This window comes from Lampetra fluviatilis, chromosome 30 (genome assembly GCF_964198595.1).
Source record: "Lampetra fluviatilis chromosome 30, kcLamFluv1.1, whole genome shotgun sequence".
Lineage (NCBI taxonomy): Eukaryota > Metazoa > Chordata > Hyperoartia > Petromyzontiformes > Petromyzontidae > Lampetra > Lampetra fluviatilis.
In genome coordinates, this window is record NC_136304.1 from 3,926,020 (window position 1) to 3,942,336 (window position 16,317).

The 16,317-nt window shown below is 49.8% G+C and overlaps 1 non-coding gene across 1 annotated transcript; it reads left to right on the forward strand.

The window, feature by feature from the left end:
• Positions 1 to 456: 456 nt before the first annotated feature.
• TRNAS-GCU (transfer RNA serine (anticodon GCU)) lies at positions 457 to 538 on the forward strand. Its single transcript has one exon. It is a non-coding gene; the product is annotated as a tRNA-Ser (tRNA).
• The last annotated feature ends 15,779 nt before the right edge of the window (positions 539 to 16,317 follow it).

Genomic DNA, 16,317 nt, shown 5'->3' on the forward strand with positions numbered 1-16,317 from the left:
GATATAATTCAATCGCTCTGGAAAGCCTCGCCGAAGGTCTCAATAACTTTCTTTTATTCAGGAGGTATCGTGCTGCAATGGAACGTTTTGTCACAAATTTTCATCCATGAGTGCTTTGGCTTCGCGTGGGCAGAAACCGGAGTGCACAGAGAAACCCCACCACGTGGTCAGAAGGGTAGAACAATCTTGATTTGGAGCTTTCGTGACTGCAGGAATCCAAACTCTTTGGTTCTTTCGTTAAAGTCACGGAGGTTAAAAATAAAATAAATCACGACGTTGCTTTCCCACCTGATGACGGACGCTTGTGTTGCGCCCGAAACGTCGTGATTGATTTTATTTTATACCCACGTGACTTTACCGAAAGAACCAAAGAGTATGGTATAACAGCTCAGAGCTCCCACGCAGATTCAATCCGGCAGACAGAACAATTTCTTTGGACGCAGCCCGTGCACGGGGGACGAGGTGGCCGAGTGGTTAAGGCGATGGACTGCTAATCCATTGTGCTCTGCACGCGTGGGTTCGAATCCCACCTTCGTCGCGAGTATTTTTTACGATTTTTTTTTTTTAGTCGCCAACTGATTTCCGACGCAATAACTTACCGCTAAAAAAAACTCTGCACGGATATATTCAAGAAGCTACCGAAGAACGAATGCCATCCTCCCGTTCCAAGCTTGCATACCAAGCCCACAACAACACCTGGTACGCATTCAAAAGTCAGAAGCCATTAATCCAAGTGATGATGATCCAGGCCTAACCGATAATGGCTTCGCTTTCCCAGCGCTAACGAGATCGGGCGCATTCCGAGTGATGTGGTCGCTTCGTTGAAGACGCTGCGCCAGGCAAGTCTGTACCAGTGAGATTAAAATAAACTTTGTAGCTCTTCATAATAAAGTCTTTTGGGTTAGATCGCGTAAGTATAAATGTGTCGCAACCCTCCACCACCAGACACGGCCAATCAGTCAAAAATGTGTCACGTTAACAAAACGCCAATTCGTTACTTCTTCAGTCCACCGGTGTGTTTGATGAGTACTCAAATCTCAAACTCTGGCTCCATGGGACGATGTTTCGCATTTCAAAAGGCCCACCCACGCCTGTCGATCATCGGGGCTATTCGACCATAGTTCACTACGCGGGTCAGTGCGAGTTAGTTCAGTGTAGGCGGGCGGGCGGGCGGGCAGGAGCGGTTTTAGAAATCACTCGCCACTGACGCTCGCCACGGACGACAATTGCTGTACCCTGGTGAATACGTGGAGTTGAGAACGCCGCCGGCTACACGCAATGTCCCAGTCATATCCAAATTGAAGCGCGCATGAAACGTATCTTGTCATTCATATTACAACGCGTATTGTACTTTAATGAAACCCGATTATTCATGTGTTCATTGTTACGCAGTGTGAATGACTGAATGTTGTTTGCGTGTACATTTTAATCGCTTACTGTGTTTCAATCTCACTTTGGGATTTGCCAAAAGCGACGACGCCGACGATAATAGTATCGATGATGATGATAATGATGTTGTTTGTTTATGACGATCGTGATGATCATGACAGCATCGAGTTGTCTTCATCAAGCAGTGGATAAACCATGGCAGCTGCTTCTGCTACTGCTGGTGAGGCCTTCACCCAGCAGTTGATAGACAATGTACGATGACACCTGACAAACGACTTGTGCTGGTAGGAACCTCCTGGTTACACCAGCCTACAGGGGATTATTGTGTCCGTCGTGCAGGGAGGGGCTGGGTGGAGAGGGAGGGGCTGGGTGGGGAGGGAGGGTGGGGAGGGAGGGTGGGGAGGGGCTGGGTGGTGAGGGTGGGGCTGGGTGGGGAGGGTGGGAGGGGTGGGGCTGGGTGGGGCTGGTCACCCCGTAGTGCCCTTATAAAACTCAACGTTTAACCTACTCACGCCGGCTTGTGCCCGTTCTCACAGTCGGGCATATTTGCGGAATACACCACGCCGCCGTTGACCCTGGCCATTGACCGAGCAACCCAACGTTCCTACCAGCTCCCTCCGCAGGAATGTGTTATTCAAAAGTGGATGACGATTATGACGATACATTAATTAATTATGGTGACATAACCAATCGATGATGATATCGGTTGTTGGTGAGCTATATGCACATTTAGACGTGTGAATATTTCGCTACGAGTACTCGCAGATTAGCAAAATAAAATTGCGTTTTTGCCACGTCTCTGTGCGTGCGCTCTGCACGCACGGTATTATGGCGTTTGCTTTTATTTTAATTGTTATCATTCTAATTCCGATCCTCGCGATTCGGGGGACGAGACACGGACACCGCCTTCGCTGCAATGCAATTCAATTACACTTCGATTCAATTACACTTCATCTCTCCCTCCCTGCCTCTCTCCCTCCCTCCGCCGCAGTGATTCAACGGCAAAGGGTGTCACGCCAAGTCACGCAAATCTGCGTGCATCGCAAAGGGCGTCATCGCGTGCTGTTTCGGGGAGGGAGAGGAGGGCAGGGATTGTGGAGGGATGGAGGGAGATGGGGAGGAGGAGGCATTTTTTAATTTGAACTTTCAAACCACACCACCCCCCACCCCCCCCACCACCAAGCACACAAACGCGGTGCATTTAATCTGCTTTTGTTTTGTATTCTTAGTCTTCCGTGCTTTGAGGAAAACGATGCATCACCGCGGCGGTGTTTGTTGGTGGCGGAGGTGGTGGTGCTGTCACTCGATACGGCGCTCGCACGAGACCCACGAATGAATAGCGCAGTAAAACCCGCGGTCACGGAGACGCGGGCAATTCGAGTCGGTTGGCTGGCACTCAGAAAACTAACAGAAGAACATAAACCGCACGGTAGAATTTTAATTATCCGATGCAGACAGAAGTTTTTTTTTCTTCTTTTTTTTCTCTCTCGCGTGTGTTGGTGTTGTTCATTATTAATTTATTTGTCGTGTTGTGCGTGTGTGCGTTTTCTCTCTCTCTCTCCCCCCCTCTTTCTCCCTACATGCGAGCCGGGCCGTGTGTGTGTGTGTGTTTGGGGTGATTGAATATGAGCCACCAAGCTCACCTTTTCATTATCGTGAACAACATTCCGCCCATTGGAGTCTCACACGCACACACACACAGACAAAGGTCCCCGTTATAGCCTTAACAGACTGGGCAAGTGCTGTTAGTGAGCACCTGTTAAAGCTGGCACGTACACATATGCACAAATACGCAGACTCAGAAATATAGGCACAAACACGTCGACCCAACAACAACAAAAACCGCCTTTAAGCACTCAGTGGCAGTGACGTCACCGCGGCCCTTGTGCCAGGCTAGGTGCACTTTGAGGCCCTGTGAAGTGTTGAAGGCCCGCGAGCAGGCGCTCACAAAACAGATCCAGGTGCCACGGGTTGATCGACCGAGATTACGCGCAGACCCACACATAAATAGGCACAAACACATACACCTGGTAAAATATTCGAAAAAGTGTGTTTAGTTTTATTTGTATATATTTCGAAGTGATGTGTTTACCTTCCCTATACTTTGCACTCCGATTGTGGTTTTGCATTGATTGTTGTTGTAACGCTTCGACCCGCCCCTACTCGACAACTGTGCAAAGTGGCTTCATAGCTCATCGGATTCCTCCAGTATAAAAACATACTTTGATTCGGATGACGCTCTCTCTCTCACACGCACACACACACACACGTGTACACCGAGGCCATGAAGTTTACACGGCCCATCATTAGCAGAGCATACAGAGCTCCCCCGGTGGCTTCCGGTCACAATGACCTCTCGCTCGACTCCGCGCGACGAAAACTATTCTCGTAAGCCCCGTGACAGACGTACAACGGAGGCGGCTGCCTCGCAGACTGACAAATTAAATTTCTCGTAGCGCAGACAAAAGGTGAACGTTGCCCTGCCTGATTCTCTGTCTTGCGCCAGGTGTGCGGGATTAGAGATCCTACGATTGCGGGTGGGTGGGTCGCAGAGGTCACGGGACGGTGATTGCCTTCCAATGTCACCGCGCCTCGCCATCGCTTCCTTCCTTCTGCCCGTTCCCACCTGTGTGTGTTTGTGTGTGTGTTGTAAGGAGCGGTAGTGTAGTGGTTAGCGCGCTGCGCTTTTAACCCGGCGACACGGGTTCGATTCCCTGCTCACGGCCAACACCAGTGACGATTATCTGAACTGGTCCTGGGCCTCCCCTAGGTCGACTCAGCCTCAAATGGGGACCTTTTGCGGTGTATAAACATTGCCACTAGGGAGACAAATGCGGTCGGGCGTGGTGCTGGCCACCCACTCCCTCGTGTACCGTTCCGGCCTTCATAGATGCTCGCTAACAGCACTTGCCCCTACAGTCTGTTAAGGCTATATGGGGGATATTTGTTTGTTTTTTGTATGTCGACCTTTCATCGCACGGTACGTGGCCAACCGAGCTAATCGGAGGTTGAACATTCGGAGCAACACTTGACGTGTCTGCTCTTCTGCGCTCATTATAATCATAACAACAACACACTTCCGAACAGCCATTCGCGAACACAAGTCGCATTATACAGCCAGCCCACTGCTGTCAATCCACTGCTGGATGAAGGCCTCCCCAAAGCCGTGCTCAGCGCGCGTTGGTGATGGGGGAGCGGCCCACGATCAGTTGAGACATCACTCCGCCACTGATTCCAGCCACGCGTGGGTATCGAACTCAGTTCGCTCACCCTCTCCCACTCATCCCACTCATCCCACTCATCCCACTCATCCCACTGACTAACCCCCTCCCCCGCCCCACCGTCACGAACACAAATGAGGTTGGACCAGCATCCCCACAGCTCTCCTCTCATCCTCTCCCCATCGATATCCTCTCCCCAAGATGCCCGCGGGGCTATGTTGCGCGCAGCAGACGGGCAGTTAAGCAAAAATCAATTGATTGTACTGTACTTCTATGCTCTCAGCGCCTTCACCAACCCGTGATAACCGGCGTGGTGCGCAGTATGGGTGAATAACCCCCCCCCCTCCGCCCCCATGACCCACATGGCATGGGGAAGGAGGCCTTCATCCAGCAGTGTAGAGACACAAGATCTGCACATTGCGCCACCAGCCAGTGCGTCGCAGTTGAATTGTTTGGGGGTCATGAGCTGTCCGTCGTGTTTTTAAAAAAATCGATGTCGAGGTAGGGACCGGCGTTTCACATCCATACTCGATCCTCTGCTGGAATGAAGGCCTCCGCTGATGTATTGCGGTCCCACGATGGACGCAACGACCCATATGGTACCTGCGTGCCAGCCGGATCTCATGACTCCATCTCCAAGGTGAACGTCCAGTCGGGTGCGTTACTAAAAATAAAAACAAATTAAAATGTTTTTCTATTTTACCAGGTAAGTCCCACTGAGCCCCATAGCTCTTTTCAGAAGCCACCTGGCCACATAATGATTGCCCAACGAAGTGGGTTGTTGTGTTTGACATTGACAGCAGCCGCATACTCCAAGCGCACGTTTCTAAATGTGGAGGCATAAACGAAACGACACGGAGACATCCACTCGGCCACGGGGAGAGAGAGAGAGACACACACAAACTCCAAAATATACAGCAGCAGGCGTCGTCAGGGTCGGGATCGAACCTACGACCTGCATATCAGACGAGGCAGTTAACATCTCGCCACCGCGGCACCATCGTAATGCCTAAAGCCCACGTGTTAAACCGATCGTAATTTATTCTGACCGTGATGTGTCCTGACCAAGCCCGTTTACCTTTTCTTAACCGTGAATGCGATGTCTGTCCACTGCGGCGTGTGTTCGATTACAATCCACGTGTTCCTCTCATTGCACAAAGTCCAAGTACGCGCCTCCTCCATGCTTCTTCATCGATGATTTTTTTGTTCCATTTTTGTTTGCTGTTTGCCCGCCTTTCTGATCCATGTTACATCAGAGAGTACGCGTTCATTATTAATATTGTTAGTTTCCGAGGACAAACTGCGTGTTGGAAACCATTACGTATGCACGCTGTTTTTTTTTTACTGCTTCGGCTATCGGAGATAAAGTACCCAGGGACATGGAACTCTTTTCAATTGCCCCGTGAAATCGAGAAGGATCGGGATTAGAAATGACCAAAAAAAAAAATCCCCCATCCATACTCGGGCCGTGCCGGCTTATTATTTACTACACAACCAGCCTCCCCGTCGTCTCGATTGCATCGTCTCGCATTTCCCCGGCAGATTTGTCATGCCCCAACCCTGCCCCCGCACTCAAACGTAGATTTGACAAATTCTTCCAAGCGCCCACGTCTTGGATTAAATCCGATCTGTAATCCGACCTCCCCCCCCCACCACGCCCCCCCCCCCACCATCCCTCCCCAACTTCTATTGTGTGGGGCCTACGCGGCACGGTTGTACCCGACACAAAACGCACGTTACGCACAGAGCCGCCCGGATTCTTCCCCGATTCTCTTCGTGAAACCGGAGTCGTTCGCGGCGCGCGTCCGACACACACACACATAACAACAACAACAACAAACATGTTCCAACCGCAAAACTAATAAAGCCCCGACCGCCGTGCAAAGGCGGACCTCGCCCGAGTTCGACTCCTGGTTCTGGCTCGCGTGGTGCGTCCGTCAGGAAAGAGTGGACTTGTCCACGGCCTTTCTCTCTCTCTCTTTCTCTGTACCTCGCCGTCATCACCATCATCACGATCCATGGGGCAGAAAGCCCCGGAGTGGTCCCGCTGCACATTTCGTCATTTGTTGTTTCCGTAATCTTCTCTGTCTTGTGCCCAATACGCTCAAATAGTGGGCCACATCTCTCTGGCACCAATCTCTCATGTCGTCGTCGTCGTCTTCTTCGTCGTCTTTCCGGTTCCTTCCATTCTTCCAAACAACACAACTTTAATTGTCCTGTTGTTGCCCATCCTACACGTGTGTCCGAATAGTGCCAGTTGCCTGCTCATCAATCACTGCATGCATCATTAGCTTGTCTTCTGTGCGCAACATTTTTCTTCTACGTTGGTCGCTCTTTGGATTCAGGTTCGGTGCAGCAGAATCCTTCCGCTGCAACATATTTCGAGTGCCAATATTTTTGTCAGTCTTTGTTAATGGCAAAAGCTCGCTGGCATACAAAAGCTGTGCCGAACACGCATGTTTTTAAGATGTTCAGTTTGTTCTTGGAGCTGACTTGCTTGCTTCTCAAGATGTTTTGCCTTTGCGATCCCCGCTATCATGTCTCTCTCTCTCCCTCTAGGTCGACTCAATTGTAAAAAATAAATAGCTGGCGTGTAAACTTCAGCACTGAGGAAGACAAAGGCTGCCGGGCGTCGTCATGGCCACGCCACCGCGTCGTGCCACCTCTCCCCCCCCCGATCCCCGATCCCGAGTCCTTCACCAAATCCGCACTGACCAGAGTGGTGAAGTATGGTCAAACAATCCCCACAACGGACACAGGCTGAGGATACCTTCATCCGAAGTGCTTGCTAAATAGCGTCGTCTTCAACAAGACCGCATTAGTTCGATTCCCGGCAATGGATAATATCGGTGACGAGTTCAAGCAAAATCGGTATTGGTTTCCCCATCCTCCTCCAATCGACCCGCATTGCCCAGGGTGGTGAAGTATGGTCAAACAACCCCAATGACCGGCACCTATCCAGCTGTGGCCCTGAGTCATTCACCTCTCGCTAACCCCGAGACGGCGGCGGGTTCAGATCGCAGTGCGGTCTGAGCCCCGGATTCGAACCCGGCTCTGTCAGAGGTCTCGGACTCGGCGTGGTGCGTTCGGGTATAGACCCGGAGGCGCGTTGGGGAAACGACGCTCATTTGGCAAAGGTGAGCACGCCCGCACCGTGCGTGCTCGTGCCCGATACGCTTCGTGCGACGCGATGTAAACCCGTGCAAGGTTTTAAGCGCGGCGGATTGGGACTTCTACGTGGAGAGAATTCCTTCGGAAATAGCCGACCCCTGTGCGCGCGCTCTGAAATAGGGAGATATGAGACATGTAGGAGCCCATCCCAGCGCGCTCACACGCGCGGGCCTGGGCAGTAGTTAGTGGCCGATAAGGAGAGTACATTATTGAAATTCTATTCGTTCCGAGGAAGGTCCCTATGGCCAATTTTGGGGAGGGGGAATATTTGGCAGACTAAGTGTGGGGAGAGGCACGCATTGCATTCCGAATGCGTGGAGGGTTGTCGCAGTCGTGCTGATCTATTGCTCCCTCTCTCTCTCTGTTGCGCGTTCGGGATGGATACCGCGTGTTGTTCGGCACGATTTTCGACGTTTCGCTCCACGCGCTGGGACGACTTAAGTCGTCGAAATGCGTAACCTTGCGGTTTTCAAAATGGGGTCAACGCCCTTCAAAGCCACGCAGGCGAAGCGCAGACTGCGGCGTGGATACCGTGCAGAAATAAAATACATTTTAACGTACGTGGGGCAACATCAGCGCAACTTTGGGACAAAAAGAAAACACGCATGCACAACGTGAAACAAATGCCCTACTAACACCGCGTTTATCAGAGCCGTGGACGTGTGGCCTCTGTGTATTGTGACCCTTGTGGCCTCAGTTGTGTTTTTGTGGATGTGGGGTTCTTGATTGGATGGGCGACCATGCAAAACCGCCGCACGGTGGCGAGATGTTAACTACCTCGCCTGGCATGCAGAAAGTCGTGAGCTCTACCCAGGGCAGGATTAAGATTTTGTAGGCCCCCTGGGCTACAGGTACTGTGATGCCCCACCCCCAATAATATTTCCAAAAGGAAAACAAAGTTAAAGAAAAATAAAATGTATTTTGACAAGGCTAACAACAAATAAAATGCAGCATTCACAAATGAAATATATTTTCACTTCATCTCTGGAGGCCCCTCCAGCTGGCGGAGGGCCTGGGTTGCAGCCCCTAAAGCCCCCCGTGCCTTAGTCCGGCCCTGGTTCTACCCCGACCGTGACGCCTGCTGTATATTTGGAGTTTGCATGCCTCTCTTCCCGTGGTCGCGCGGATTTTTATCCGGGTCCTCCGGTGTTTTTTCCACTCGATATTGTTGAGCTATCATTTGTGGCCAGGTCGCTTCTGATAAAGAGCTATAAATCCCAGGGAGCCTTACCTGGTGAAATAAAATGTATTTAATGGTTTCATTTCCATGCGTGCTATACCGCCCCCTACTGTTGTATTTGCAATTTTATTTCTAAACCTCGGCTGGATTAACATGCCTGTATTACTAAACGCAGACAATGGAAATCACCGCAGCGGGGTTGCAAAAGCATTGGACCGATATTGATTGCACCGGGACATTTAACTGATAAATCTACGACCACCACCACCATAATCTATAAACATTACACTATCCACCCGGCTCCTTGCTCCCACACAAGCTTGAAATGCGTTTCACCGTGAACGCCACCACCACCACGAGGGTTGCACAGCGAAAACGAAGTGAACTTGTGAACTTGAAGGCTGTCGGAAAAAAACTTTCGTGCAAGTGGAAGGTCCCGTGCTCGTGGCTGTTCGGCTCGTTAGTTCAGGTTATGGGTTGCCCTACTTACTGTACTAAACTATTTTGTTTTTATTTTGCCAGGTAGGGCCCACTGAGCTATACAGCTATTTTTTTCAGAAGCGAACTGGCTATCACAAATGATAGCTCAACGAAGTGGCTTATAATGTGGACATTGAAAGCAGTAAAATACTCTAAACCTGTGATGTTGATTTTAAATATGGAGGGGAAAGAAAAGTAACGCGACCACGGCAGGACAGACACACAAACTCCAAATATACAGGCATCAGGATCGAACCCGCGACCTTCTGTGTACCAGGCGAGTTAGTTAACATCTCTCCACGGCGGCGTTCTATCAGTTGCTGGTTTGCGAATCGATGTGGGGTATAGTTGGCGGCTCGTGGACAGCTAGCTAAATAGAGCTCGAGTGTGGGATAGGGTTTAGTACGAGTAGCTATCTGGACAGCATTAAAGGTAGCGCGGGTAATAGTAGCTACTTTGTTAGCCTTAGAGCTAGTACTACTGGCGAGCTGGTTAGGGTGAGAGGCAGCGCTAGTACTAGTAGCTTGTTAGTTAAGCTTAGGGGAAGAGCTAGTAGAAGGGCTAGCTGGTTAGGGTTAGCAGTCAGGGTCAGTGATAGTAGCTTATTGGTTATTGAGATAGTAAGAAGTGGAAAGCTGGTTAGGGTAAGGAGTGAGGGCTGGCACAGTGCTAGCATTGTGTTGGTGAGGGGTAGAGCTAGTACCAGCGTCAGCAAGCAAGATAACAAGAAGATAATTTGTTTCGAATTCGGTAAAACAAAAACTCACGACTGAATTTCAAGAGCCGCAATTGCACGCGAATACGAGACGACCTCTGAGCGAGTATGAACGTCTGGTTTGGCCACTCGACTTGAGCAGTGCCGGATTAAGCTAGTGCGGGGCCTGTAGCATATGTTATAAAGGGGCCCTAAATAAAAAAATGAAAACACAATTTTTTTTACTTGCAAAGTAAAGTAATTGTATGTTTTCATTTGCTAAACACCCAGTCGTTCGTAAAAGTTGAAGGCGGTATAGTACTATAGTAATAGTGCAGAATCACTGAACCGGAATTGATAGCTTGAAAGCATTTAGCGCGGGGCCCTTGAAAGTGCCGCAGCATGTGTAGCAGCTACTTGTGCTACCAAGCATAATCCGGCACTGGACTGGAGTCGTCGCCTTCTCGGTGTTTCTGCTCCGCGCATCGACGGAGGAGGCCCTTCCTTCCCCGCGAACCGAGCGGAGGCCACGAGGCGGATCTATTGCGGCCTCTTCACTCGGTTAAATGGCTTCATCATCATCGTCGTCATCCTCGCAGCGGCGTTATCATTCACGAAGCGGCTTTTGGCTGCTCGCCATCGAACAAAGATGGTCACAGCGTCGCGCGCGTTCAGATGCGCTTCTGCGGCCGTCTGGAACGCTCTTCCGATATTAGGAAGCCACTGGAGCTTTGCACCTTTAAATACTCCGGATTGAAAAATAATTTCCTTAGAACGGCTTTTGTGTGTTTACTTTGTTGTCCTTCCCCCGCACCTCCGATACGCGCGGTTGTCTGCGTACGGTGCGAAAGAAGTTCAACATAGATACATACGAACGTCATAGCGGGGGGTGGCGGAGGGGCATCGTGCAGCAAATGTTGTCCTCGATCATTCGCCTTGCGTCGCACCAACAGGGGATTTGCCAAACTAAATAAAAACATCTTAATACAGTGGAGGGGTGATGTGGGGGGGGTAGAGAGAAAGAGAGTGGGGGAAGGGGGGGGATGATGGGACGGCGGGGGGGGGTGCAAATAAAATTATTGTGGGGTTGGAATAGAAGCGAGGCGAGGTTGTGTCGGGATGATACCAGAGGATTGGTGTGTGGGGGGGGGGGGGTAGGCGTGGGGGATAGGGGTGGGGGGGTATTGTCTGCGTTTTGATGTGAGTACGAACACAGATTGCATTGGAATATGCATAGGAATTTTAATAAATGCTTTGAGGAGCGGTGGCGCGGTGATTAGGGCATTGGGCTGTAGCTCAACTCCCTCGTTGTGCGTGGTGGGTGTTCTCCGGGTACTCCGGTTTATGTCCGCACGGGAATAACTGTGAGCCTTGAAACTCAGTGATACTTTCTTGGATAAAGGGCATTATAATTGTTATTTCAAAAAGCACCCTTGTCATTTTCCCACGTGTGGAGTCGTGGTGCATTGGTTAGCGCACTGCGCTATGGATTCGGCGAAAATGTTAGCATCATGCGCAAACGCCCACGTACACACAAGAACAGCCGCCATTCGCCACCAAGTGGCAGCGATGTCACCATAGCGCATGTGCCAGGCTAGGTGTACTTTCAGGCCACGTAATCGAACTCGGATGGCCGGGTTCGTAGCGCAGCGCGCTAACCAATGCACTACCGCTCCTTCCCACACGTACACCCACACGCATTCCATGATACAGACATACGCACACGCGCAATATAAATTTAATGCAGTTTGACCCATCCTTGCACTCATGGCCCGAGAACTCGGTAATCCTTGCGCATTAATTTTAGTGGAAACATTTCCGTGATTGGTTTAATGACCTCCCAAAGTTCACATGATGTCTGCGCCAGGGTATTGTCACGTACAAAACAAAGAGAAAGATCCTCCGCATTGCCTGTAACAGACTGTTGGGGCAAGTGCTGTTAGCGAGCAGCACCTACGAAGGCCGGCACGGCACACGAGGGTGTGGGTTGCCAACACCACGCCCGGCCGCCTTTGTCTTCCTAGTGGCGATGTTTACACACCTCACCAAGTACTCATTTGAAGCTAAGTCAACGTAGGGGAGGCCTATGACCAGTTCAGATAATCGTCACTAGTAGCTGGAATCGAACCCGGGTTGCCAAGTTCGTAGCGCAGCGCGCTAACCGCCACAATTCCACTCCCCCATTGTCACATACAGACACGCCCACGCGCGCGCGTACCGTGAATACAAACTAGCGCGCAGTCACACATCTGCGGGTTTTGCACACACACACACACAGACTTTAGATGAATTCATTCGGTGCGTCTCTATTATTTGAGCTCATCTGTCTGTGCGTACATATTTCCGTAATACGACGCACACAGTCCATAGACCGGAGCATATATTGGTAGCACCTGAGGGGAGAAAAACTTTGGTCGTGTCGATCTATTTAAATTACATGGCAAAATAAGTGTTTTAATTTATTTGATAGCACGTGCCCACATTTAAAAAAAATGGTGATCACGCAATTCAGTGGCTATTGGCCGCGTCGAAATATCAGGATCCATTCGAATTGTTTCGCTCCCGGCCATCTCGTGGAGTCTGGGTAATTTGGTCCTTAGCCAGTTAAGTGTGGACTCGCGTGCATTCGACTGACGATGATGTAGAAAGGGGGCTAGAGTTGAAAATTGATTTTCCCGTAAAACAGAGCCCTGATGTAAATTCTCGTTTTTAAAAAGACGAATTATTTGGTGATATTACTGCGTTGGCAGTGGTGCACAACCACTGCCAACAACGACAACGAAACACATTCATCAATCACACTGTGGCCTTAAACGATGAATATATAATTGACGACGTTTCGGGCAATGGCTCTTCATAGCACCTCCGATTAGCACGATTGGCTATGTACAATGTGAAAGAAGTTCAACATACATCCATAGCACATGGGACAATGATGAGCCATGAAGAAGGGCCGTTTCCCGAAACGTTGCCTAGTGTGTAAATATTTTTCAATTTAAAGCAATGATATTGATGTATAATGCTCACGATTTGTTGTTGATATAGCGCCATCCTATACTCCAGGGCATCTCAGGGCCCTTTACATCCCATCTCAATGCATTTGAAAGGGCAGCCCCAGTGGCAGCTGTCCCTATGCGGCACAATGTGACGAAGCACGTGGCCTGCAAACCGGGCATTAGGGTGCCTGTAGGGGGGCGATGCTTGCTATGTGTGATCCAGATTCAGTAGTTTGTGGGTCATTTTCGCGTTGGGAAAATTTGTATTTTGTTACCAGATAGAAGACGGTTTTAAAACATTCAACTCGCTGCTCTCTAACGGTCGTATCTAAGCAGGGTGGTCCAGTCTGGTTTGTAGTTGGATGGGAGTCCACCTCGAATGTAGGTTGTAGCTCAGAGGTGGCCTGGAGATGAATTCTTGAATCCATCTGCACGGAGCTGTGAATCTAATAACGCAGCACACGCGTGACGCGTTTCCCCCGGGTTCTCCGACTTCCTCCCATATGAAGTGAAGCTCCCATTAATCGATGATGGTCCAACATCCCTCCGTGGCAGGACCTTCACGAAAAAATGCCCTTGAGATTTCAGCGGTGGGCTTTTTTTGTGAATCAATGAGGGAGCAATTCGTGCCGACTAATTTAGGGCAATTACGAATCAACGCGTGCTGCAGTTCTGCGGCGATTAGCACACTGCATTGTGAACCCAGAGAGCGACCTGGGTTCGATTCCGGGCCACGGCTAATATCAGTGGCGAGTCATATCTGAACCGGTCATAGGCTCTCGACACCTCTTGCCTGCATCATCAAGCCGCATTGCCCGACGTGGTGAAATATGGTTAACCAATCCCCACGGCTGACACGGCGTTCGGGACTCTGTTCATCCAGCGGTAGATTGACAAAAGGGGGCTGTGTGAAAAGAAATAGGTCTTAATCCACAGGGCTGTTTTCACTGAACCGTGCGTGGTATTTGTCAAAAGGGGGGGGGAGAGACTCTTTAATCTGGTGCATGAGAGATGATGATGATGTTCATTTCCCGCCCAAGTCCAGACGTTCATAACCCTCAACGCATCCCGAAATCTACAGCCATAGCCACGGTAACCAACCCCCTCACTCCTCATCCCCCCGCCCCCATCTCCCACCCAAACACAACACGATTTAATCTCAATGTATGTAAATCCGTGGAGAGAGGAGAAACAAAAAAATCCTAAAATAAATATATATTTTTAGTTTGAAACAAAATCAACCCCCCCAACCCACGTCCCCCCGCCCTCCCTAACCCACCATTACTCTCCAACCAAAATCTCCGGCCGCGTTCACATCGTGGCGCGTGGCAGGGAAATTGTTTCATTATTCTCGCGGAGACATTAAGCGAGTCTTTACGTTTCCAATTTTAATATTGCCAAGGATTACGCAATTTCCTCGCAGAGCGCTCATTTTAATGTTGACCGCTGATTTTTTTTCTTTCTCTCGTCGTCGTCGTCGCTGCTGCTGTTTAATAATTATGATTAAACGTGAATAAATATTCACGAATAAATATTCACGTTTAATAATAACAGCAGCAGCAGCAGCAGAAACAGCGGCGCCAGCAGCAGCCACCGCTCCGCACACTCCTGGCATTACTCGCGCGGCGCGAACGAGCGCCGCGTGATTATATTCCCGCGGTGAATATTAAACTGATCTCCTCCTCCTGCTGCTGCTGTTGCTGCTGCTCAGTGTAATATCACCTTTTGCCTGCCGCTCCGTCTATCCGAGTGTCTGCGTATGTCACGGGGGGCGGGCGGGGGGGATGGGGGTCAGCAACCAAAATAACAAGAAGGGTAATTTTTTTCCCCTTTCGAATTCGGTACAAAATTCAATATTTACATTTTATTTTGCATGAGAATAAATATTCAGTTACATGTTCACGCACATTACGTGACGAAGGAGTCCGAAAAGAGTCACGTCCGGCTCCAAAGTTGCAGGCTGCCGACCCTGGTCTCTGTGAACCAATTCATGGATTGGCCTCAGTCTGACTGTCCGAGTGGCTGTCTATGTTAACCAATTGATGTATTGGCTTCGTGCTGATTGTATGTCTATCCGCGTCTCTGTCTTTCTAAATCAATTGATCGGCCTATGCCGGCCTTTCTGTCTATTCGTGTGTCTGTCTATACGCGTGTCTCCTCGTCTGTCTGTGTCATTAAATTAATGAATTGACTCTCCGACTGTCGTGACGCATAGTTTGTTCGTCATCATGGTGATGGGAAACATTTTCCTTACTGAGGGCCGAATAGGTTTTTTTGTTTGTTCAAATGCAATTCCTTAGTTGGCAGGCCACACATTGGCACACAGCCCTGCCACCAAAGGTGAAACGCAGTGTGTTGGGTTTTGTGTGTATGTGTGTGTGTGCATTTAAACGTTAAGCAAAACGCCAACGATTTAACAGCCGATCAAAGGTCACCCAGCTGGCCGTTACCGCCAAGGTCGTGTCCAGAAGGCCAGTGTTGTTCATTTCCCCCGCACCTTCAATTAACACGGTTTGCTACGTACGGTGCGAAAGAAGTTCAACATACATACGTACAGACAAGCTACGAGACCCGTTTGTTTTAAAAAAAAAATGCCAGCATCAAGATCATGAAAAAACTATAGACTCTGCACTATCCGCCAAGAATGCAGGTGGTGTCAAAGTGTTTACGCATGAAATAGGCACCCATCACAGGGCACCATCAAGTCTGCATTCGCCACACATCGCACTTGTTGTACAACACGCTTATTGATATTGTGCATTGACTTTGTGCCGTTCGCCTTTTGTCGTTGTCCTCTGGCCTAACGCTGGTGATGAGACAAAGCCGTGAAGGGCACCGTCTCTGGTGCAGGCAAATCACTTTCAAAGGCGATGCGTGCATTGCCAGGCATGTTTGTCAGCATGATGTGTGATTGATGTGGACTTGATGCCTTTTAATAGGTCTCGATGTGGCGCTTCGACATCTTAACACCTCCTGTATTCTTGCGGGGAAGGCGAAAGGCTAAAGCCAATGACTTTAAAACATTTAATAATTTCATCAGACGGCCTCATACCGCCTCCTGTTGGTCACGATGGCTGGGGCCGTCTCTGATAAGATATCGCACGTGGCGGGTCGACATCGACTTGTGCCGAATCCACTGCCGAATGAGGGCCTCCCTGGAGGAAAACAAAAATGTTGACCATACTT